The 24,174-nt window shown below is 36.5% G+C and overlaps 1 long non-coding RNA gene across 1 annotated transcript in view; it reads right to left on the bottom strand.

Annotated features, from left to right (window-relative positions):
- Positions 1–18,387, bottom strand: part of LOC143043509 (uncharacterized) — a 55,211-nt gene extending 36,824 nt beyond the window's left edge. The window contains exon 1 of the long non-coding RNA XR_012968431.1: positions 18,346–18,387. This is a non-coding gene — a long non-coding RNA (uncharacterized LOC143043509). The remainder of the gene's footprint in view (positions 1–18,345) is intronic.
- Between the last annotated feature and the right edge of the window lie 5,787 nt (positions 18,388–24,174).

Raw genomic sequence — 24,174 nt, 5'->3', positions numbered from 1 at the left:
TTAGTGGACCCTTTTTCCAAAATTGTCGTATTAATGTGGAACTAATGTGCACTTTGTTTTTTTCTTGCAGATACAGACCTACAGACCTACAGACAAGACGGAAGGGGTCCAGACCGCTACTGCGCAGACTCCCCAGCTCAAAAGTTAAGTAGACCTTAATGTTAGTGGACCCTTTTTCCAAAATTGTATTAATGTGGAACTAATGTGCACTTTGTTTTTTTCTTGCAGATACAGACCTACAGACCTACAGACAAGACGGAAGGGGTCCAGACCGCTACTGCGCAGACTCCCCAGCTCAAAAGTTAAGTAGACCTGAATGTTAGTGGACCCTTTTTCCAAAATTGTCGTATTAATGTGGAACTAATGTGCACTTTGTTTTTTTCTTGCAGATACAGACCTACAGACCTACAGACAAGACGGAAGGGGTCCCGACCGCCACTGCGCAGACTCCCCAGCTCAAAAGTTAAGTAGACCTTAATGTTAGTGGACCCTTTTTCCAAAATTGTCGTATTAATGTGGAACTAATGTGCACTTTGTTTTTTTCTTGCAGATACAGACCTACAGACCTACAGACAAGACGGAAGGGGTCCCGACCGCCACTGCGCAGACTCCCCAGCTCAAAAGTTAAGTAGACCTTAATGTTAGTGGACCCTTTTTCCAAAATTGTCGTATTAATGTGGAACTAATGTGCACTTTGTTTTTTTCTTGCAGATACAGACCTACAGACCTACAGACAAGACGGAAGGGGTCCAGACCGCTACTGCGCAGACTCCCCAGCTCAAAAGTTAAGTAGACCTTAATGTTAGTGGACCCTTTTTCCAAAATTGTCGTATTAATGTGGAACTAATGTGCACTTTGTTTTTTTCTTGCAGATACAGACCTACAGACCTACAGACAAGACGGAAGGGGTCCAGACCGCCACTGCGCAGACTCCCCAGCTCAAAAGTTAAGTAGACCTGAATGTTAGTGGACCCTTTCTCCAAAATTGTCGTATTAATGTGGAACTAATGTGCACTTTGTTTTTTTCTTGCAGATACAGACCTACAGACCTACAGACAAGACGGAAGGGGTCCAGACCGCTACTGCGCAGACTCCCCAGCTCAAAAGTTAAGTAGACCTTAATGTTAGTGGACCCTTTTTCCAAAATTGTCCTATTAATGTGGAACTAATGTGCACTTTGTTTTTTTCTTGCAGATACAGACCTACAGACCTACAGACAAGACGGAAGGGGTCCAGACCGCCACTGCGCAGACTCCCCAGCTCAAAAGTTAAGTAGACCTTAATGTTAGTGGACCCTTTTTCCAAAATTGTCGTATTAATGTGGAACTAATGTGCACTTTGTTTTTTTCTTGCAGATACAGACCTACAGACCTACAGACAAGACGGAAGGGGTCCAGACCGCCACTGCGCAGACTCCCCAGCTCAAAAGTTAAGTAGACCTTAATGTTAGTGGACCCTTTTTCCAAAATTGTCGTATTAATGTGGAACTAATGTGCACTTTGTTTTTTTCTTGCAGATACAGACCTACAGACCTACAGACAAGACGGAAGGGGTCCAGACCGCCACTGCGCAGACTCCCCAGCTCAAAAGTTAAGTAGACCTTAATGTTAGTGGACCCTTTTTCCAAAATTGTCGTATTAATGTGGAACTAATGTGCACTTTGTTTTTTTCTTGCAGATACAGACATACAGACCTACAGACAAGACGGAAGGGGTCCAGACCGCCACTGCGCAGACTCCCCAGCTCAAAAGTTAAGTAGACCTTAATGTTAGTGGACCCTTTTTCCAAAATTGTCGTATTAATGTGGAACTAATGTGCACTTTGTTTTTTTCTTGCAGATACAGACCTACAGACCTACAGACAAGACGGAAGGGGTCCAGACCGCCACTGCGCAGACTCCCCAGCTCAAAAGTTAAGTAGACCTTAATGTTAGTGGACCCTTTTTCCAAAATTGTCGTATTAATGTGGAACTAATGTGCACTTTGTTTTTTTCTTGCAGATACAGACCTACAGACAAGACGGAAGGGGTCCAGACCGCCACTGCGCAGATTCCCTAGCTCAAAAGTTAAGTAGACCTTAATGTTAGTGGACCCTTTTTCCAAAATTGTCGTATTAATGTGGAACTAATGTGCACTTTGTTTTTTTCTTGCAGATACAGACCTACAGACCTACAGACAAGACGGAAGGGGTCCAGACCGCCACTGCGCAGACTCCCCAGCTCAAAAGTTAAGTAGACCTTAATGTTAGTGGACCCTTTTTCCAAAATTGTCGTATTAATGTGGAACTAATGTGTACTTTGTTTTTTTCTTGCAGATACAGATCAACAGACCTACAGACAAGACGGAAGGGGTCCAGACCGCCACTGCGCAGACTCCCCAGCTCAAAAGTTAAGTAGACCTTAATGTTAGTGGACCCTTTTTCCAAAATTGTCGTATTAATGTGGAACTAATGTGCACTTTGTTTTTTTCTTGCAGATACAGACCTACAGACCTACAGACAAGACGGAAGGGGTCCAGACCGCCACTGCGCAGACTCCCCAGCTCAAAAGTTAAGTAGACCTTAATGTTAGTGGACCCTTTTTCTAAAATTGTCGTATTAATGTGGAACTAATGTGCACTTTGTTTTTTTCTTGCAGATACAGACCTACAGACCTACAGACAAGACGGAAGGGGTCCAGACCGCCACTGCGCAGACTCCATAGCTCAAAAGTTAAGTAGACCTTAATGTTAGTGGACCCTTTTTCCAAAATTGTCGTATTAATGTGGAACTAATGTGCACTTTGTTTTTTTCTTGCAGATACAGACCTACAGACAAGACGGAAGGGGTCAAGACCGCCACTGCGCAGACTCCCCAGCTCAAAAGTTAAGTAGACCTTAATGTTAGTGGACCCTTTTTCCAAAATTGTCGTATTAATGTGGAACTAATGTGCACTTTGTTTTTTTCTTGCAGATACAGACCTACAGACCTACAGACAAGACGGAAGGGGTCCAGACCGCCACTGCGCAGACTCCCCAGCTCAAAAGTTAAGTAGACCTGAATGTTAGTGGACCCTTTTTCCAAAATTGTCGTATTAATGTGGAACTAATGTGCACTTTGTTTTTTTCTTGCAGATACAGACCTACAGACCTACAGACAAGACGGAAGGGGTCCAGACCGCCACTGCGCAGACTCCCCAGCTCAAAAGTTAAGTAGACCTTAATGTTAGTGGACCCTTTTTCCAAAATTGTCGTATTAATGTGGAACTAATGTGCACTTTGTTTTTTTTTTGCAGATACAGACCTACAGACCTACAGACAAGACGGAAGGGGTCCAGACCGCCACTGCGCAGACTCCCCAGCTCAAAAGTTAAGTAAACCTTAATGTTAGTGGACCCTTTTTCCAAAATTGTCGTATTAATGTGGAACTAATGTGCACTTTGTTTTTTTCTTGCAGATACAGACCTACAGACCTACAGACAAGACGGAAGGGGTCCAGACCGCCACTGCGCAGACTCCCCAGCTCAAAAGTTAAGTAGACCTTAATGTTAGTGGACCCTTTTTCTAAAATTGTCGTATTAATGTGGAACTAATGTGCACTTTGTTTTTTTCTTGCAGATACAGACCTACAGACCTACAGACAAGACGGAAGGGGTCCAGACCGCCACTGCGCAGACTCCATAGCTCAAAAGTTAAGTAGACCTTAATGTTAGTGGACCCTTTTTCCAAAATTGTCGTATTAATGTGGAACTAATGTGCACTTTGTTTTTTTCTTGCAGATACAGACCTACAGACCTACAGACAAGACGGAAGGGGTCCAGACCGCCATTGCGCAGACTCCCCAGCTCAAAAGTTAAGTAGACCCTAATGTTAGTGGACCCTTTTTCCAAAATTGTCGTATTAATGTGGAACTAATGTGCACTTTGTTTTTTTCTTGCAGATACAGACCTACAGACAAGACGGAAGGGGTCCAGACCGCCACTGCGCAGACTCCCCAGCTCAAAAGTTAGACCTTAATGTTAGTGGACCCTTTTTCCAAAATTGTCGTATTAATGTGGAACTAATGTGCACTTTGTTTTTTTCTTGCAGATACAGACCTACAGACCTACAGACAAGACGGAAGGGGTCCAGACCGCTACTGCGCAGACTCCCCAGCTCAAAAGTTAAGTAGACCTTAATGTTAGTGGACCCTTTTTCCAAAATTGTATTAATGTGGAACTAATGTGCACTTTGTTTTTTTCTTGCAGATACAGACCTACAGACCTACAGACAAGAGGGAAGGGTCCAGACCGCCACTGCGCAGACTCCCCAGCTCAAAAGTTAAGTAGACCTTAATGTTAGTGGACCCTTTTTCTAAAATTGTCGTATTAATGTGGAACTAATGTGCACTTTGTTTTTTTCTTGCAGATACAGACCTACAGACCTACAGACAAGACGGAAGGGGTCCAGACCGCCACTGCGCAGACTCCCCAGCTCAAAAGTTAAGTAGACCTTAATGTTAGTGGACCCTTTTTCTAAAATTGTCGTATTAATGTGGAACTAATGTGCACTTTGTTTTTTTCTTGCAGATACAGACCTACAGACCTACAGACAAGACGGAAGGGGTCCAGACCGCCATTGCGCAGACTCCCCAGCTCAAAAGTTAAGTAGACCCTAATGTTAGTGGACCCTTTTTCCAAAATTGTCGTATTAATGTGGAACTAATGTGCACTTTGTTTTTTTCTTGCAGATACAGACCTACAGACCTACAGACAAGACGGAAGGGGTCCAGACCGCCACTGCGCAGACTCCCCAGCTCAAAAGTTAAGTAGACCTTAATGTTAGTGGACCCTTTTTCCAAAATTGTCGTATTAATGTGGAACTAATGTGCACTTTGTTTTTTTCTTGCAGATACAGACCTACAGACAAGACGGAAGGGGTCCAGACCGCCACTGCGCAGACTCCCCAGCTCAAAAGTTAAGTAGACCTTAATGTTAGTGGACTCTTTTTCCAAAATTGTCGTATTAATGTGGAACTAATGTGCTCTTTGTTTTTTTCTTGCAGATACAGACCTACAGACAAGACGGAAGGGGTCCAGACCGCCACTGCGCAGACTCCCCAGCTCAAAAGTTAAGTAGACCTTAATGTTAGTGGACCCTTTTTCCAAAATTGTCGTATTAATGTGGAACTAATGTGCACTTTGTTTTTTTCTTGCAGATACAGACCTACAGACCTACAGACAAGACGGAAGGGGTCCAGACCGACACTGCGCAGACTCCCCAGCTCAAAAGTTAAGTAGACCTTAATGTTAGTGGACCCTTTTTCCAAAATAGTCGTATTAATGTGGAACTAATGTGTACTTTGTTTTTTTCTTGCAGATACAGACCTACAGACCTACAGACAAAACGGAAGGGGTCCAGACCGCCACTGCGCAGACTCCCCACCTCAAAAGTTAAGTAGACCTTAATGTTAGTGCACCCTTTTTCCAAAATTGTCGTATTAATGTGGAACTAATGTGCACTTTGTTTTTTTCTTGCAGATACAGACCAACAGACCTACAGACAAGACGGAAGGGGTCCAGACCGCCACTGCGCAGACTCCCCAGCTCAAAAGTTAAGTAGACCTTAATGTTAGTGGACCCTTTTTCCAAAATTGACGTATTAATGTGGAACTAATGTGCACTTTGTTTTTTTCTTGCAGATACAGACCTACAGACCTACAGACAAGACGGAAGGGGTCCAGACCGCCACTGCGCAGACTCCCCAGCTCAAAAGTTAAGTAGACCTTAATGTTAGTGGACCCTTTTTCCAAAATTGTCGTATTAATGTGGAACTAATGTGCACTTTGTTTTTTTCTTGCAGATACAGACCTACAGACCTACAGACAAGACGGAAGGGGTCCAGACCGCCACTGCGCAGACTCCCCAGCTCAAAAGTTAAGTAGACCTTAATGTTAGTGGACCCTTTTTCCAAAATTGTCGTATTAATGTGGAACTAATGTGCACTTTGTTTTTTTCTTGCAGATACAGACCTACAGACCTACAGACAAGACGGAAGGGGTCCAGACCGCCACTGCGCAGACTCCCCAGCTCAAAAGTTAAGTAGACCTTAATGTTAGTGGACCCTTTTTCCAAAATTGTCGTATTAATGTGGAACTAATGTGCACTTTGTTTTTTTCTTGCAGATACAGACCTACAGACAAGAAAGGGGTCCAGACCGCCACTGCGCAGACTCCCCAGCTCAAAAGTTAAGTAGACCTTAATGTTAGTGGACCCTTTTTCCAAAATTGTCGTATTAATGTGGAACTAATGTGCACTTTGTTTTTTTCTTGCAGATACAGACCTACAGACAAGGAAGGGGTCCAGACCGCCACTGCGCAGACTCCCCAGCTCAAAAGTTAAGTAGACCTTAATGTTAGTGGACCCTTTTTCCAAAATTGTCGTATTAATGTGAAACTAATGTGCACTTTGTTTTTTTCTTGCAGATACAGACCTACAGACCTACAGACAAGACGGAAGGGGTCCAGACCGCCACTGCGCAGACTCCCCAGCTCAAAAGTTAAGTAGACCTTAATGTTAGTGGACCCTTTTTCCAAAATTGTCGTATTAATGTGGAACTAATGTGCACTTTGTTTTTTTCTTGCAGGTACAGACCTACAGACAAGACGGAAGGGGTCCAGACCGCCACTGCGCAGACTCCCCAGCTCAAAAGTTAAGTAGACCTTAATGTTAGTGGACCCTTTTTCCAAAATTGTCGTATTAATGTGGAACTAATGTGCACTTTGTTTTTTTCTTGCAGATACAGATCTACAGACCTACAGACCTACAGACAAGACGGAAGGGATCCAGACCACCACTGCGCAGACTCCCCAGCTCAAAAGTTAAGTAGACCTTAATGTTAGAGGACCCTTTTTCCAAAATTGTCGTATTAATGTGGAACTAATGTGCACTTTGTTTTTTTCTTGCAGATACAGACCTACAGACCTACAGACAAGACGGAAGGGGTCCAGACCGCCACTGCGCAGACTCCCCAGCTCAAAAGTTAAGTAGACCTTAATGTTAGTGGACTCTTTTTCCAAAATTGTCGTATTAATGTGGAACTAATGTGCACTTTGTTTTTTTCTTGTAGATACAGACCTACAGACCTACAGATAAGACGGAAGGGGTCCAGACCGCCACTGCGCAGACTCCCCAGCTCAAAAGTTAAGTAGACCTTAATGTTAGTGGACCCTTTTTCCAAAATTGTCGTATTAATGTGGAACTAATGTGCACTTTGTTTTTTTCTTGCAGATACAGACCTACAGACAAGGAAGGGGTCCAGACCGCCACTGCGCAGACTCCCCAGCTCAAAAGTTAAGTAGACCTTAATGTTAGTGGACCCTTTTTCCAAAATTGTCGTATTAATGTGAAACTAATGTGCACTTTGTTTTTTTCTTGCAGATACAGACCTACAGACCTACAGACAAGACGGAAGGGGTCCAGACCGCCACTGCGCAGACTCCCCAGCTCAAAAGTTAAGTAGACCTTAATGTTAGTGGACCCTTTTTCCAAAATTGTCGTATTAATGTGGAACTAATGTGCACTTTTTTTTTTCTTGCAGGTACAGACCTACAGACAAGACGGAAGGGGTCCAGACCGCCACTGCGCAGACTCCCCAGCTCAAAAGTTAAGTAGACCTTAATGTTAGTGGACCCTTTTTCCAAAATTGTCGTATTAATGTGGAACTAATGTGCACTTTGTTTTTTTCTTGCAGATACAGATCTACAGACCTACAGACAAGACGGAAGGGATCCAGACCACCACTGCGCAGACTCCCCAGCTCAAAAGTTAAGTAGACCTTAATGTTAGAGGACCCTTTTTCCAAAATTGTCGTATTAATGTGGAACTAATGTGCACTTTGTTTTTTTCTTGCAGATACAGACCTACAGACCTACAGACAAGACGGAAGGGGTCCAGACCGCCACTGCGCAGACTCCCCAGCTCAAAAGTTAAGTAGACCTTAATGTTAGTGGACTCTTTTTCCAAAATTGTCGTATTAATGTGGAACTAATGTGCACTTTGTTTTTTTCTTGTAGATACAGACCTACAGACCTACAGATAAGACGGAAGGGGTCCAGACCGCCACTGCGCAGACTCCCCAGCTCAAAAGTTAAGTAGACCTTAATGTTAGTGGACCCTTTTTCCAAAATTGTCGTATTAATGTGGAACTAATGTGCACTTTGTTTTTTTCTTGCAGATACAGACCTACAGACAAGACGGGAGGGGTCCAGACCGCCACTGCGCAGACTCCACAGCTCAAAAGTCAAATAGACATTAATGTTAGTGGACCCTTTTTCCAAAATTGTCGTCTTTTTAGCATTACATAAAGTGGCAGCTGAAGCTGAAACAATTACTTTTTCTCAGGGTCAAAAAGAATTAATGTTTTTCTCCAAAAACTGGAAAAAAGTTATTTTCCAAAATATCAATAGCCCCCAATCCCCCCTCCCCCCTCCGAAAATCAAAATGATTACTGCCTTAGAGCTAAGAGCCTCTACTTTTATTTGGAAAAATTAATCAGGTTCAGGGCTTATATTTATAATAATTAATGAAATTTAAATTTTCAGAATTACACACTTGTAGTTCCCAAGATGTAAGTGGAAGTGAAATTATACAATGAAATGAATGTATATGTAATTGGTATGTATTTGTTAGTCTATTTGTAGTGGTATGACAAAAATGCTGAATCATGTGCAAATTTAAAAAGGAGTTCACCAAACTGACGAAATAAAAAAACCCACTATCAATCAACAGATCAAGGGAAAAGTTAATCTGCTATATATATGTATGGAATAGGCATGTAGTTACATTTATTTACCTCTGTAATTTGCAGTCCATGTACATTTATGAGATTAAAATTTTATATTCTAGATATCCTAAAATTTCAATTCTTATTTCATATTAATATCATTCCCATGTGCTAATTTATGCTTGTAGTTTGAGGAAAATTATCAAAATAGCTCGACTAAGATTAAACCATTATTACTGATATCATGAACTAGGTAATTTTTGCCTTGTCTGAAACTGATTGTATGGTGTACTATACTGTCTGGGCAGGGTTCATTTGTCAATATAAAGTGTCATATTTTGGTCTGTTTATTGTATACTACACAAGCTATAATCAATTAAGAAATCAGCTGTTTTTGGTGTAAGCTATGATTGTAAGGGGCTAAGACATGTAAGAAGGGGGCTTGAAAATGATGAGTTGTGTTTTTATAGGTACTAAGTATACTTAAATATATACAGGTTACATGTAGTACACATATATAAGTATACTTGAAGACAGTTTGTTTTCATAAGTAATTTATTATAAATTATAAAACATGTAATGTGGTACGACTTCCAATGGGACAACTATCCACTAGAGTCTAAATGACTGAATACTGCCAACTATAAATGATCATCTGTACAGCTTTCAACAATGAGCAAAACTGATACAGCATAGGGAGCTATAAAATGTCCTGAAACAGGGTTGGAAATTCAAAAACCTGGGTTTAATGAGTATTGCAATGCCCAGCCCAGTGGGAAATACTAGTAAAAAACCTAGGTCTGGGTTTTACTAAAAATCACCATAAAGTCACCAATTGATCATGTCAGAGCTTGATCGAGCTTAAAATGCAATACAATTTTCTCCTAATTATAAGTTTAGTAAATCATTGGAGACTAAATTGATGTAATCTTTTTTGCTTGAACCTTGACCACAGAAACAAACATTACATGTAGATTTTATTATATTACAGGAACTGTAGGAAGTTTTCCAAGAGTCTGATTGCTAAGTATGCATTACAGGATTTTTCATTGGAGCAACATCTTAGGAGGATAAACTTGTGCAAATGTATGAAGTAATCTTTGAGTACAAATAGCAATTATATGCAGAAGAGGGCTCTTAAACATTATTAACAGACATGAAGTAATAGTAGTAGTGTAATCAAGAATTAAGTGTAAACCACCTGGAATAAACTATTGTGTATATTTTTTCAACCACAAGTACTTTCAGAATATAATACAGTTCAAATTCAAATTGTTGTGTCAACAGACAAGTAATGTTAAAAAAATGAAAATGCATGTTGTTTTAAAATGAAATTTGTATATAAAAAAAACGAAATAACAAATTTTTTTAGCTTATTGTGCAGCCAAAATTTGAGATCCTTTACTGGTATTATGCTTGTTGTTTTGTCAACATTTTCCTTAAATCTTAAGAGTTAAAATGAGAAAAACTATTTTTGCATATATGATAGTTATCAAAGGTACCAGGATTATAATGTAGTACGCCAGACGCGCGTTTCGTCTACATAAGACTCATCAGTGACGCTCATATCAAAATATTTATAAAGCCAAACAAGTACAAAGTTGAAGAGCATTGAGGATCCAAAATTCGAAACAAGAAGTAAATGGTTGTAAATAACAGAGAGACTTTCAATTTGGTACATTTGTCAGGGATGATTCTACTATATAGTTTAGGGCCGCTTAGCGGCCCTCAATTCCTCCAGCGGCCCCAAAAAAATGTGTGAAAACAAATTCCCAATTCAGATTTTTTTTTTTTATAAAAATCGTTTTTTCCGAAAATGTTTTCGTCACCGATTCAGGCAGTTACAATTTTCCCCATTTGTCTTCAAAGTGTTTTAAGATCCGAATAAAAATGATGGTAAATGGAAGATTGCTAAGATAAGGTATGTTATCATAATTTTTATTTTGTGGTTATCTGAGACGTTTCTCAATAACCTTATTCTCGTAAAAGCAGACCTTTAAATGATATATGCTTTTACCAGATCACATACTCCCATAGCATTTCCTTAAATTAAATTGAAGAAAATGCTATGGGAGTATTTGATTTCGTAAAAGCATATCAATAATAGATGCTTTTTGTCAAAATGGTTCGTTTAAAAGCAGACCTCGGCAGGGAGTAAAACTTATAATTTTAGATAAATTTAATGGGCGCCGATTTCGTAAAAGCACATCGCCCAACAGAACCGGTTCTATAATATGTTTATAAAAAATATAAATCAAAATTTTTGCCTGGCTCTCAAATCAAAGTCCAACTGTCTGAGCATTTTAGAAAATACATGTTGATAGAGTCATTCATGATGAAATAGGATATCCACACATTATGGAACAGGTGAAACTTGATACAATTTTCGTTTTTCCTGGAAAATAGTATTATGTCATCATAGTTTTTATGCGGGAAAATTCCCAATTGGATGAAAATTCCCAATTTTGATGGTCAAGGGACCCATTTGAAAACAACTGGAATCATCCCTGTTTGTATATCATCTTTATTTCACAGAACTTTCTATTTTAGTGTATTAGTACAATGAGATATGAGATATACACCAATCAGACAGCAATAAAACAACAAAAACACCTGAAAGGCATTTAGTTTCTAACATGCAGTCCTCAAAAATTGATGACCACACAATATGACTTAATTTAATTGTACATACATATTAAAAATCAATTCAAATGAAATGTACATCATTGCAAACATCTGTTATAGCCAGTCCATAAATCATTTACAAAAAAGGATTGAGACTTGAACTCAATCCAAAAAGTTCTAGGAGTGAACTGATTGGTGCCCTGGATATTGTTCATAACCTGTGATGTATTTTCTTGCCTTCTTTATTTTAAGACCAAAAAGTTTTGAATAGGAATATTTTTCATGCTTATTCATATCAGAATTTGTACTAGATTATGAATAAGCTCAAATCCTATGAAATTTGTGTGATTGAGGGCAAATTCACTATAATTTCATTTTAAAAAAAAAAGCTTGATTCATGTTAATTTCACGTGAAATCTCAATTCATGTGAATTTCACATCAGATACACGTGAAATTAACGTGAAAATTTTCATGTGAGTTTCATGTATGAAGCTCGTTTGAGGTGAATCTCAAGTGAAATTTACGTGAACAAAATTTGCCTGTAAAACTCTGTAAAATTAGCTGAATATTTAAAACACAATCTATTAAGGAAATATTAAGCTCCTCAATGATCAAAATTGGTGTTTTCCAAATTGCTATATGATGTATCCAATGAAATTTTTCAGACAAAGTCCAAGTTTTTTGAAATTTTTATATTTTTGTCAAATGGTCAAAAGTAAATATTTTGTCAAATGGTTAAAGTAATAGACATACAAAAGTTTTTTCACAGCAAGTGTGGACATAGATTTTAACTCTTATATTTTCTCGAGGAAAAATTTCAGAAAAAGACAAAATGTTATTTTTGTAATAAAGAAATAGAAATTGTCAAAGACAACTAGTATCTTGGTGTATATTTTGCTGGAAATGGATTTATCAAAATCATTTGGTAATTAAATAAATCCAATTAATGTCTCCATGATAATCTTGAAAATAACTAAATATTAAATAAACAATACTGCTTATAGTAAATGCTTGGCTTAGGTTAGCTGTTAAGCAACACAGTAAAATAAATTACCCTATGGGAAAAACAGAACTCTTTTTATCAGATTACACTGACGAACATCAAAAAATACTATCCACACTGATCTGTGTCCACACTTGTATTGAAAAAACAAAAATCATGCAGAAATGAACCTTATGTTTTCCTCTGCATGCTATTCAAATTCAAATATGTGGAACATACATGTAATTCATCATAATCAAATAAATGCAAAATTATGTCTCGTCTATGACAATCTTGAAATAAACTAAATATTGAATAAACAATACTGCTTATGTTTAATGTTTGGCTTAGGTTAGCTGTTAAGAAACACAGTTTGATATAGAACCCTTTGGGCAAAAACAGAACTCCTTTTGTCAGAAAAACGCGGTAAAACATACTATCCACATTAATATGTGTCCACACTTGTATTGAAAAACCAAAAATCATGCAGAAATAAACTTTTTTTTCTTTAGGTTAAACCGTTGGTTTTCCAGTTTAAATGGTTTTAAATTAGTAGTTTTTGGAGCCCTTTATAGTTTGCTGTTCGGTGTGATACTAGGCTCCTTGTTGAAGGTCGTACCTTGACCTTTAATTGTTTACTTTTATAAATTGTGACTTGGATGGAGAGTTGTCTCATTGGCACTCTTACCACATCTTCCTATATCTATTTATGTTTTCCTCTGCATGATATTCAAAATCAAAGATGTGGTACATAATTTATCATAATCAATTGATTGATTGATTGATGGTTGCTTAATGTCCAGTGGCAAATATTTCATACACGTACAAAACGAGAACAAATTAACAATTATTATAAATACAATAGGTATATATGTCTTGTCATAATAGAGGCCATTCGGGATTATAGTCTGGGAAATTTGGACTGCCTCTGGAAAATGAGTGTATACTGGATAGGGACAGAAATTTTGCCTTGGAACAGGCCGCCTACGGACCCCTTAGAGAGTTTTTGCAAGATTCTTAACGTACAAAGAGCGTGGCACTCTTAACACGAGGCATGGGATTTAACGTCCCCATTCTGACCGGATGTGACTGCGAACTTGATACATCCCACACAGCCAAACGGACGCCCCAATTCGGCAAGCGTTTTACTGCTTGTCGGGAGAGGCCAAGTGACCATATTTCGTTTCCTCAGTCACCCTTGGGGGTTATCATAATCAAATAAATGCAATTAATGTCTCCTCCAGAACAGTGTTGAAAATAAACAAAATATTGAATAAACAATACTTCTTATAGTTAATGTTTGGCTCAGGTTAGCTGTCAAGCAACACAGTTTAATATAGAACCCTATGGGAAAAACAGAACTCCTTTTGTCAGATTACACTGACGAACATCAAAACATACTGTCCACACTGATCTGTGTCCACACTTATATTGGAAAAAAAAGTTTTTTAAATGCAAGTGTGGACATGGATTTTAACCCTTATATTTTCTCGAGGAAAAATTTCAGAAAAAGACAAAATGTTATTTTTGTAATAAAGAAATAGAAATTGTCAAAGACAACTAGTATCTTGGTGTATATTTTGCTGGAAATGGATTTATCAAAATCATTTGGTAATTAAATAAATGCAATTAATGTCTCCATGATAATCTTGAAAATAACTAAATATTAAATAAACAATACTGCTTATAGTAAATGCTTGGCTCAGGTTAGCTGTTAAGCAACACAGTTAAATAAATAACCCTATGGGAAAAACAGAACTCTTTTTATCAGATTACACTGACGAACATCAAAACATACTATCCACACTGATCTGTGTCCACACTTGTATTGAAAAAACAAAAATCATGCAGAAATGAACCTTATGTTTTCCTCTGCATGCTATTCAAAATCAAAGATGTGGAACATAATTCATCATAATCAAATAAATGCAATTATGTCTCCTCTATGACAATCTTGAAATAAACTAAATATTGAATAAACAATACTGCTTATGTTTAATGTTTGGCTTAGGTTAGCTGTTAAGAAACACAGTTTGATATAGAACCCTTTGGGCAAAAACAGAACTCCTTTTGTCAGAAAACACGGTCAAACATACTATCCACATTAATATGTGTCCACACTTGTATTGAAAAAACAAAAATCATGCAGAAATGAACTTTTTTTCTTTAGATTAGACCATTGGTTTTCCAGTTTAAATGGTTTTACACTAGTAGTTTTTGGAGCCCTTTATAGTTTGCTGTTCGATGTGAGACTAGGCTCCTTGTTGAAGGTCGTACCTTGACCTTTAATTGTTTACTTTTATAAATTGTGACTTGGATGGAGAGTAGTCTCATTGGCACTCTTACCACATCTTCCTATATCTACTTATGTTTTCCTCTTCATGCTATTCAAAATCAAAGATGTGGTACATAATTTATCATAATCGATTGATTGATTGATGGTTGCTTAATGTCCAGTGGCAAGTATTTGATGCATGTTCAGGACGAGAACAAATTAACAATTATTATAAATACAATAGGTATATATGTCTTGTCATAATAGAGGCCATTCGGGATTATGGTCTGGGAAATTTGGACTGCCTCTGGAAAATGAGGGTATATTGGATAGGGACAGAAATTTTGCCTTGGAACAGGCCGCCTACGGACCCCTTAAAGAGTTTTTGCAAGATTCTCAACGTACAAAGAGCGTGGCACTCTATTAACACGAGGCATGGGATTTAACGTCCCCATTCTGACCGGATGTGACTGCGAACTTGATACATCCCACACAGCCAAACGGACGCCCCACTTCGGCAAGCGTTTAACTGCTTGTTGGGAGAGGCCAAGTGACCATATTTCGTTTCCTCAGTCACCCTTGGGGGTTATCATAATCAAATAAATGCAATTAATGTCTCCTCCAGAACAGTGTTGAAAATAAACCAAATATTGAATAAACAATACTTCTTATAGTTAATGTTTGGCTCAGGTTAGCTGTCAAGCAACACAGTTTAATATAGAACCCTATGGGAAAAACAATCCTTTTGTCAGATTACACTGACGAACATCAAAACATACTGTCCACACTGATCTGTGTCCACACTTGTATTGAAAAAAAAAGTTTTTTAAATTCAAGTGTGGACATAGATTTTAACCCTTATATTTTCTCGAGGAAAAATTTCAGAAAAAGACAAAATGTTATTTTTGTAATAAAGAAATAGAAATTGTCAAAGACAACTAGTATCTTGGTGTATATTTTGCTGGAAATGGATTTATCAAAATCATTTGGTAATCAAATAAATGCAATTAATGTCTCCATGATAATCTTGAAAATAACTAAATATTAAATAAACAAATACTGCTTATAGTAAATGCTTGGCTTAGGTTAGCTGTTAAGCAACACAGTTAAATAAATAACCCTATGGGAAAAACAGAACTCTTTTTATCAGATTACACTGACGAACATCAAAACATACTATCCACACTGATCTGTGTCAACACTTGTATTGAAAAAATAAAAATCATGCAGAAATGAACCTTATGTTTTCCTCTGCATGCTATTCAAAATCAAAGATGTGGAACATAATTCATCATAATCAAATAAATGCAATTATGTCTCCTCTATGACAATCTTGAAATAAACTAAATATTGAATAAACAATACTGCTTATGTTTAATGTTTGGTTTAGGTTAGCTGTTAAGAAACACAGTTTGATATAGAACCCTTTGGGAAAAACAGAATTCCTTTTGTCAGAAAACACGGTCAAACATACTATCCACATTAATATGTGTCCACACTTGTATTGAAAAAACAAAAATCATGCAGAAATGAACTTTTTTTTCTTTAGATTAGACCGTTGGTTTTCCATAGTTTATTTAAAAAAAAATGTTGAATGTCAATTAGATATGTTTGATAAAGCCATTTTACCAGCTAGTGTTACTTTCCAATTCAGAGGTCTGGTGTTTTGAAAATTGAGTTGTTTTAAGAAAAATTATACTTGCGGTTTTACAAGATGATGTTAAATCTAAAGCAGACCACACCAAATAGCATTATTTACGAATATAGTTCCCTTTAATTAAGGTGTATTCTTTCTTATTTTTTTTTCTTTGACTTTCTCATTGATTATTTAGTTTTTACGGGTTGGAAATGAAAGAAGAGAGGTGAAATAAACTTTTGGATGTTGTATTTTAACTGATTTTGATATGGAAAGAGTGATTAGGCTAAGTGCAAAAAGGTAATATTTACAGTTTTCGGAACATCTCTTGACTTGTCAATAGGGGTAGGGATGTGTATTGGCTAAATTTGTAAAAGTGATTGCGTCAATCTTTCTGAATTTTGGATATACTTTTTGACAGGTACTATACATTACACACACAAAAAATTGGACAAAAGTGCATGGTGCAAATTTTTTAATGTGACAAAACGTTATAAAGAACTAATAGAGAAATTAATTGTGGTCTGTGGCCAGTGTTTCTATATCTTTTTCTTTACAAAGTATACATCGATACGATGTAAATTTATAAAAGATTCACACAGAAATCACAAATTACTACCGAAAAATGTTCAGGAAACGCGAAATTCAATTTGAAAAAAGAGATGTCCGTAAATCATTATCAAAATATTTTCAAGATGACCGTAACATAAAACAAGGATGACCGTGATTGGTAAACAGATGACCGTAACTTGTAAAAGATGACCGTAATTTGTATAGAATGACTGTAATTTATAAAGGATGATCGTAACTTTTAAATGATGTCCCTCAATTCTAAGAATATCCGTATTTGTATTCATAGCTTTTTGTTGTAATTTGACAAAGACACAAGCGGGACAAGAATGTCACACATTGTCTTAGATTTTTTACTAGTACTATATTTGTTATTGGCTTTTATACTGCATTCGTTCTATTTGAGCAGTTAAGTGCGTTGACTATATTTCTATGTCATATACAGTCACTGCAGCATGGCCCGATATCACTTTTCCTCATGAATATTTAAATAGAAGTTGCCGAAATGTTCATGTCCGTCATATTTGTTTTTCGTAAGAGCACATATTTCGTCCTATTTGTCCTCTTATTTTTTAGGATCTGGGTATGTGTTTGTCTCTTTGTTTTTCTCATTTTGACGCTACAATAGTCCCTTATTTCTGTGACAAAATCAATTTAAATAAAACTCAGATGATTGACACAAGGGATAGAAAGTGTTCCGACCTAAGAGTGCGGGTAGTGTTACCCAACTCCGATATATTCATGTATGTAGTTTATAGTGGTGAAACCTCACTCCCCCGATACGCTAAAGCGGGAAACCAAAAAATCAAAGTGAAAGAAGGTAGATCAAGACATCAACAAACAACGAACTAGAACAGGACAGACTGACAGTGGACACAAACAATAATGGTTGTCGGACTAATGGGATGTCACCGTCCATGCAGCATATAGGGTTATATAATGACCAGTGTAAAACAATTCAAAAGAGAAAGACTACGACTTGATATATAAATAAACAAAAATATAATAGGAACTCAGCAGTAAAAGAAAACCATTGCCTGAACCACATCCGCATTACGCCATCGGAAGTTAGCGTGTCATATCATCGGACTTAAAAAGCAAACAACCATCGCACTTTCAGGGACGGATCCAACCATTTTTAAAAAGGGGGATCCTAACACATGATAAAGGGGGAGGGGTGTTCCAACGACATGTCCTCATTCAAATGCATTGGTCGTCCAAAAAAAGGGGGGTTCCAACCTCCGGAAACCCCCCTTCTGGATCCGCCAATGACTTTAGTGTCCGACACCATCGCACTTTAGCGTAGCCGTAGACCATCTTAATAAGCGAAACCATCGCACTTAAGAGTACTTTCGCACTTTACAGTCCTACATGTATTTTTTTTTTTAAAGTATGAAAATGTCTCATCTGTCCCAAAGACCCCGTATCTAATATGGTTCTAAAGATTTTTATATTGTATATGATGATGTCTATTAGATTATGACACTATATATAATAAACTATCGATTAACTAACTTACCTTTCTGTAAATATATATAATATGGCGTAACACATCCAACGACTGAATACAAATATACAGGTATGGAAATATATTACAGGTAAGCAGAGATTTTTTGGCGGTAACTAGAAAGCATGCAGGTAAACAGGTGTGCTTGATTTTGAATTAGTCATGCGTCTAGCATCCGTGTGATAGGATGATGAATAATAATATAACATATGAAAAATACGTGTAAAGCATAGAAAAACATGAACTTCATATATGACCAATTTACTATTTTCCTTATAACGTCGATCCATAGAGACGTTGTTCTTCAGAAGTGATTTTTTTTTGCACGGCGGGCTTTGAGCAGAATTGGCTTCCTTTTTTCAAGTCAGTCTGGTATTTTAAGGATTATGTACCCTTGTGTTGCTCCAATGCTAAACATATGGAAATTTTATAGAAAATCCACAGCCTTTATCCTTGTTCTATCATATTTGGCAATTTGATGACCGATAGATATAGGATTATTGCATGCAGTGCTAGCCTTGATTTCCTTAAAACAAGTTTATTAATGTAGTTATTGGTTAGAACAAATAAAAATATGGACCAAATCAAGTACACCTTTTAGGGTGCGCTCGACTTTAGTTACTCTGCACGAGGTATTTTGGAATTTACAGGTTGGTTAGAACTTTTTGTAAAAAATAAACACAAGCACATCATAGAAAAGTAAGTGAGTAATCTATGTTTCAAATTTTATAACAAAAATCTCTTTATTAAAGGCTGTGGATTTTCTATAAAAATCTTGGTTTATTTGCCACAGAGTACTCTTTTTCTATTAAATGCAATGCATCAGTAAATAATAATGCTTTGCATCAAGTTTCCCCCTAGTATATGTTCAAAATGGCCTGTCTCTAATATTCATTATATCTGTAGTTTTGATACAATTGATGTTTAAAAAATTCGTACAAAAATGGCTACAGAAGGGTACATAAACCTTAAAAGCGCTTCAAATCATAAACTGGTTATCAGACGGTTTTATTTTAATAGATTTAGGTTTCGAGCTTCACTTAAGACACACACATAGGAGACATGGGTCGTTTTCAAAAAATGTCGAATTTTCAGTACACCCATGCTAACTTTTTTATTTCTAATGGAAATTTCAGTTGTAATGGTTTAAATGAAAGCTTGTCGGATTTGTGATTCAGAACATTAATAATAAACACACCTTACATCTATTTTGACAAGATTAAACTGCATTTAAGACCCATTTTGGGGGTATTTGTCTGAGTACAGTGTCAGAAAAACACATTTCAAATGATTTTTTTGCGATTTTCTGATCGCCTTGATATCTACAAAAGGGACTTTTTAAGAACGTTAAATATTATTCTAACGAAAATTCGTAGCTTCTATATCACTGTATGTAACATATTATCTACAAACTAAATTGAATCTGCGTACAGGAGGTTCATGTCTTTCCTGTTACCGCTACTTATATCAGCCGTGAAATTAATCTCCCTATGAATATTGAATCAGTCAGTGTTGATTTCAAAAGTGCAAAGTAATCTTTACATTTAAAACGCCTCGTTTCTTGAACGACAGTGTAGAGAAAAGAAATTTCAAGACATTTAGTGAAAAAAATATAGCGTACTTTTTTTTATGTCTATGCTGTTACCACCAATTTTGATTAAATACACCAACAGTATATTTGTAAAAAGTGCAATAACGTGTTGGAAACCAAATTCACAATAGAAAAACATAATCACTTCTCCAAAGGGAGTAGTTATTTAACAACAGCAATCAAAAACGAAGAAATTTGTCTATCCTGTTATGTCTATCCTGTTACTATGGTTGCTATGGTTACAGTAACAGCATAGACAATTGTAGACAAAAACGTCGTTAATTTTTTTATCTTAACATATAGGTGCAAAATGAATGAAATATTTCGTTGTTTGAAGTCATCTTCAGGTTATAACGTCTTAATCTTCCCAATTAAGCATTCGCAGGTGCAATACTGATATCGGTAACAGGATAGACAAAAAGGTAACAGGATAGACTTTTATATAGTAATATATCAGAAACGTACGTTCCTGTTACCAATGAAATATAGAGAAAAGTAAACTAACTTATGAGGGATTTACTTGATGTTGGGTTTATTTGAAAGGGTGAAAAAATGCAGAACAATATAAATTGCTATCTTAGACTTGCATTACTGGTGCTAATTTTTACAACCTTTGAAAACCAATTTTTAGAGGCATTTTTCAGTACAACCTGGAAAATTGGCAAATTATCTATTATATTACAGAATGAATATATATAGAAGTTTATTCTCTTGAAAACCATCTAATTGTCTACGTAAAACAAGCTTAACATTTTATCTTAACCTTTTCTTAATAACCCAAAATTTCTTTTGAAAATGGTAACAGGATAGACAAAATAATGTACCACCGATCAAAAAATGTTATAACATATTCTTGTATGACATCATTAAGATTGCATCTTTTAATATGTTGTTCTTAAAGTACTGTTTGTTATGATTTGCTTATGTAGAGGGTTGTTTGAATAAGTAACTTTTAATAATTTTTTCAATTTCAAAATTCGACATTTTTTGAAAATGACCCACATAACGACCAGTGCTAAATATTTCACGCATTATTTGAATTAAGAATGAATACTGTAGATAGGTTACTAGTATCGTACCGGGAATGATGGATTGGACCTAATATTTTACGTTTATTAACGGGACTAACACTAGTTGGAGTTTTAATCTTAAAAAAAATTAAGAGCCAGTGGCGGATCCAGAAATTTTCTCAGGAGGTTTGTCCACTCCAATCAATTTCATGCTAGACATCATGTGGCAAAATTTACAGCTGTTTTACTATCAAGCTGCCCCCCCCCCCCCTCCAAAAAAAAATAGCCTTGCATGACGTCATAAGTACTCACCCCTCCCCCTCCTGGATTTTCAGTAAAAAAAACATGAAATCCAGCCCCTCTATCCAGATGTTCAAAATGCATAACCAATGTCCTTCAGTTAACCCATTCAGGTCTTATTCTATCAACTTTTAGGGAAACATAGTGTCCTAGATAAAAAAAAAAAAAAAAAAAAAAAAAAAGGGTGAATTCGAAGTTGAGCACTCGCATGTTAAAACCGGCCACACTAGTCTTTATTAGTCCAAATAATTATGACGTCTGGCAAAATGCAAGGAAGGAAGGAAGGCGTCCCAGAAAAAATAAAAGAGCCTTGTCAGACGTCATAATTATTTGGACTAGTCTTTATGTGCCTGTCCCAAGTCAAGAGCCTATCTAAATCTTTGATATTAACCTGTTCTTGTCCTGAATATACATATTAAAATTTGTCGCTGGACGTAATAAAGTAGCCATCCATCATCATCATCATCATCATCATCATCATCCCTTGTAAAAAAAAAGAAAGAAACGACGTGGTCTCAACTTATTATAGGACTTATTACAATAGGCTATTACTTAACAACAATGGGTTGATTTTAAGTCAGACTCACTCAAGGTCATAATATCAGAACCTGGCAGAAAAACATACCCTTTTCAGCTTTCGGCATGCAAGCTCGACATCATATGTTTCAGGTAAGACTTCTCTCCTTTCGACTGTCTCTGTCGCTGTACGGTCAGTGCCACTAAAGTTTCCATCGGGTAGTCGCTTGAAATCAATTTTCCTTAAATTACGTGTGTTTGGCATGTGAGTTTTTTTAGTAAATAAAAGGAAGATAACTCGCACAAAGGGGCGGATTTAGTATAGGTCACGTGATTTAGCTAATAAATAAAGTACCCGCAATTTTGCCGTACAGTCATGATCAGTCAATCATTGGTTCATATTAGTCGTATAATAATGGCGTATTTCTTTTTCGTAAATTGTTTTGCTATAATAATGGTTTCTTATTTTTCATGTTGGGTCCCATAGGCGGATCAAGGGGGTGCCTGAGGGCCCGGGCCACCCCTTTTGTGGGAAAAAAATGGTTTATTATGTAGGGAATCACTGAATCATGACAACCCCCCCCCCTCCCCCCCTGTTCTGTGTATTTTGGATCTATGTATCCGGGAGACCTAATCCATCTTGCCCCTTAACATTATTATAGGGAACAAGCTATTACATATTGCACCATACATGTATATATAAGCTCACTACTGTCTATATACTAGTAACGAGGTCCGTTTAATGTTCATCAGTATGTTTAAGGTGGTATGGGAGACTAAAATAAAAATGATGGAATTTGTTCATACTTTGCCAAAACGTAGTATCTATCGATATATGTTCAAAAATATAATAAAAATGATAGGTCATCGTGCATTTTCTCAAGCTACAGGTTGTGACAAAATGACACATTTTGTATGGATTAAACAGGGGGAAAAACAGATTTTGTGATTAGAAACTAAACAAAATGATAGAATTTTAAAATAAGTTAGGAAAAGATATCTTTCAGACAGTGCTTTGAGAATATCAAAAGAAAAGATAGGGTCACCGTACGTTTTTTTCTGGCTAAAATACAAAATAGAAAAATTCCATGTAGATTCCTTCAGAAAATGCCCTATTTATAATTAAATGCGGTTCCTTCAACCAACATACGTAATAAATCTCAAGACTTTACATCGTTTTTTTTAAATTTCATTTAATGAAAGAGTGTTGCCTATAATTAAAATAATAACTAACAGTGTTTCGGGATTTTTTGCTTATACTACAACTGTGTCTGTCTGTAGCCAGCAGTTTTCATAAGTTTTATATAGAAATTGCGTTGTGTCCACTTGTGTCCGCCTGAATCCCCTCATTTCTAGAAGTTTTATATACATGATAAAAGTAAATTTTTTCTCTATAAAAAACTTAAAAAAGATTACAAACTAGAATATTATCTAAATACATCTAATTTTCAGATAAGGAGATTAATCACTAAATTTAGAATAAGTGATCACTCCCTCTTGATTGAAAAGGGGAGATATTTTAAAATCCCAAGAGAGGAACGTCTTTGCCATAAATGTAAAATACTAGAGGATGAGAAACATTTATTACTATATTGTGAGTATAATAAAAATCTAAGAAATGAATTTTTTCATCACATATGTACAGAAAATAATAACTTTAATAATTTAAATGAAGAAGAAAAAATTCATTATTTACTAAATCCATCATCGCCTTTACAAACAAATAAGTTAGGATCCTTCTTGAAAAAGTCATTAGAACTGAGGGCAGGGGACTCTTAACAACTTGTTTGTTGTTATACATTTTAATGCTGTTGATATTTTGTATGTTTAATATGTATGTATATATGTTTATTGTGTTTATTGTATTAATATATGTTGGTCACAAACTGTAAAGTTTATATGACAATAAAATATTTGATTTGATTTGATTTATATAGAAATAACGTTGTGTCCAGCTGTGTCCACCTGTAGCCAGCTGATTTCATAAGTTTCATGTAGAAATTACGTTGTGTCCACTTGTGTCCGCCTGTGTCCCCTCATTTTCAGAAGTTTTATATAGAAATAACGTTGTGTCCAGCTGTGTCCACCTGTAGCCAGCAGTTTTCATAAGTTTTATATAGAAATTGCGTTGTGTCCACTTGTGTCCGCCTGTGTCCCCTCATTTCTAGAAGTTTTATAAAGAAATAGCACTGTGTCCAGCTGTGTCCACCTGTAGCCAGCATTTTTTATAAGTTTTATATAGAAATTACGTTGTGTCCACTTGTGTCCGCCTGTGTCCCCTCATTTTTAGAAGTTTTATATAGAACTAACGTTGTGTTCAGCTGTGTCCACCTGTAGCCAGCGGATTTCATAAGTTTCATATAGAAATTACGTTGTGTCCACTTGTGTCCGCCTTTGTCCCCTCATTTCTAGAAGTTTTATATA

This window comes from Mytilus galloprovincialis, chromosome 8, assembly GCF_965363235.1.
Source record: "Mytilus galloprovincialis chromosome 8, xbMytGall1.hap1.1, whole genome shotgun sequence".
In the NCBI taxonomy this organism is placed as follows: Eukaryota; Metazoa; Mollusca; class Bivalvia; order Mytilida; family Mytilidae; genus Mytilus; species Mytilus galloprovincialis.
The sequence above is the reverse complement of the archived record's forward strand: the minus strand, read 5'-3'. Positions and strand labels throughout refer to the sequence as shown.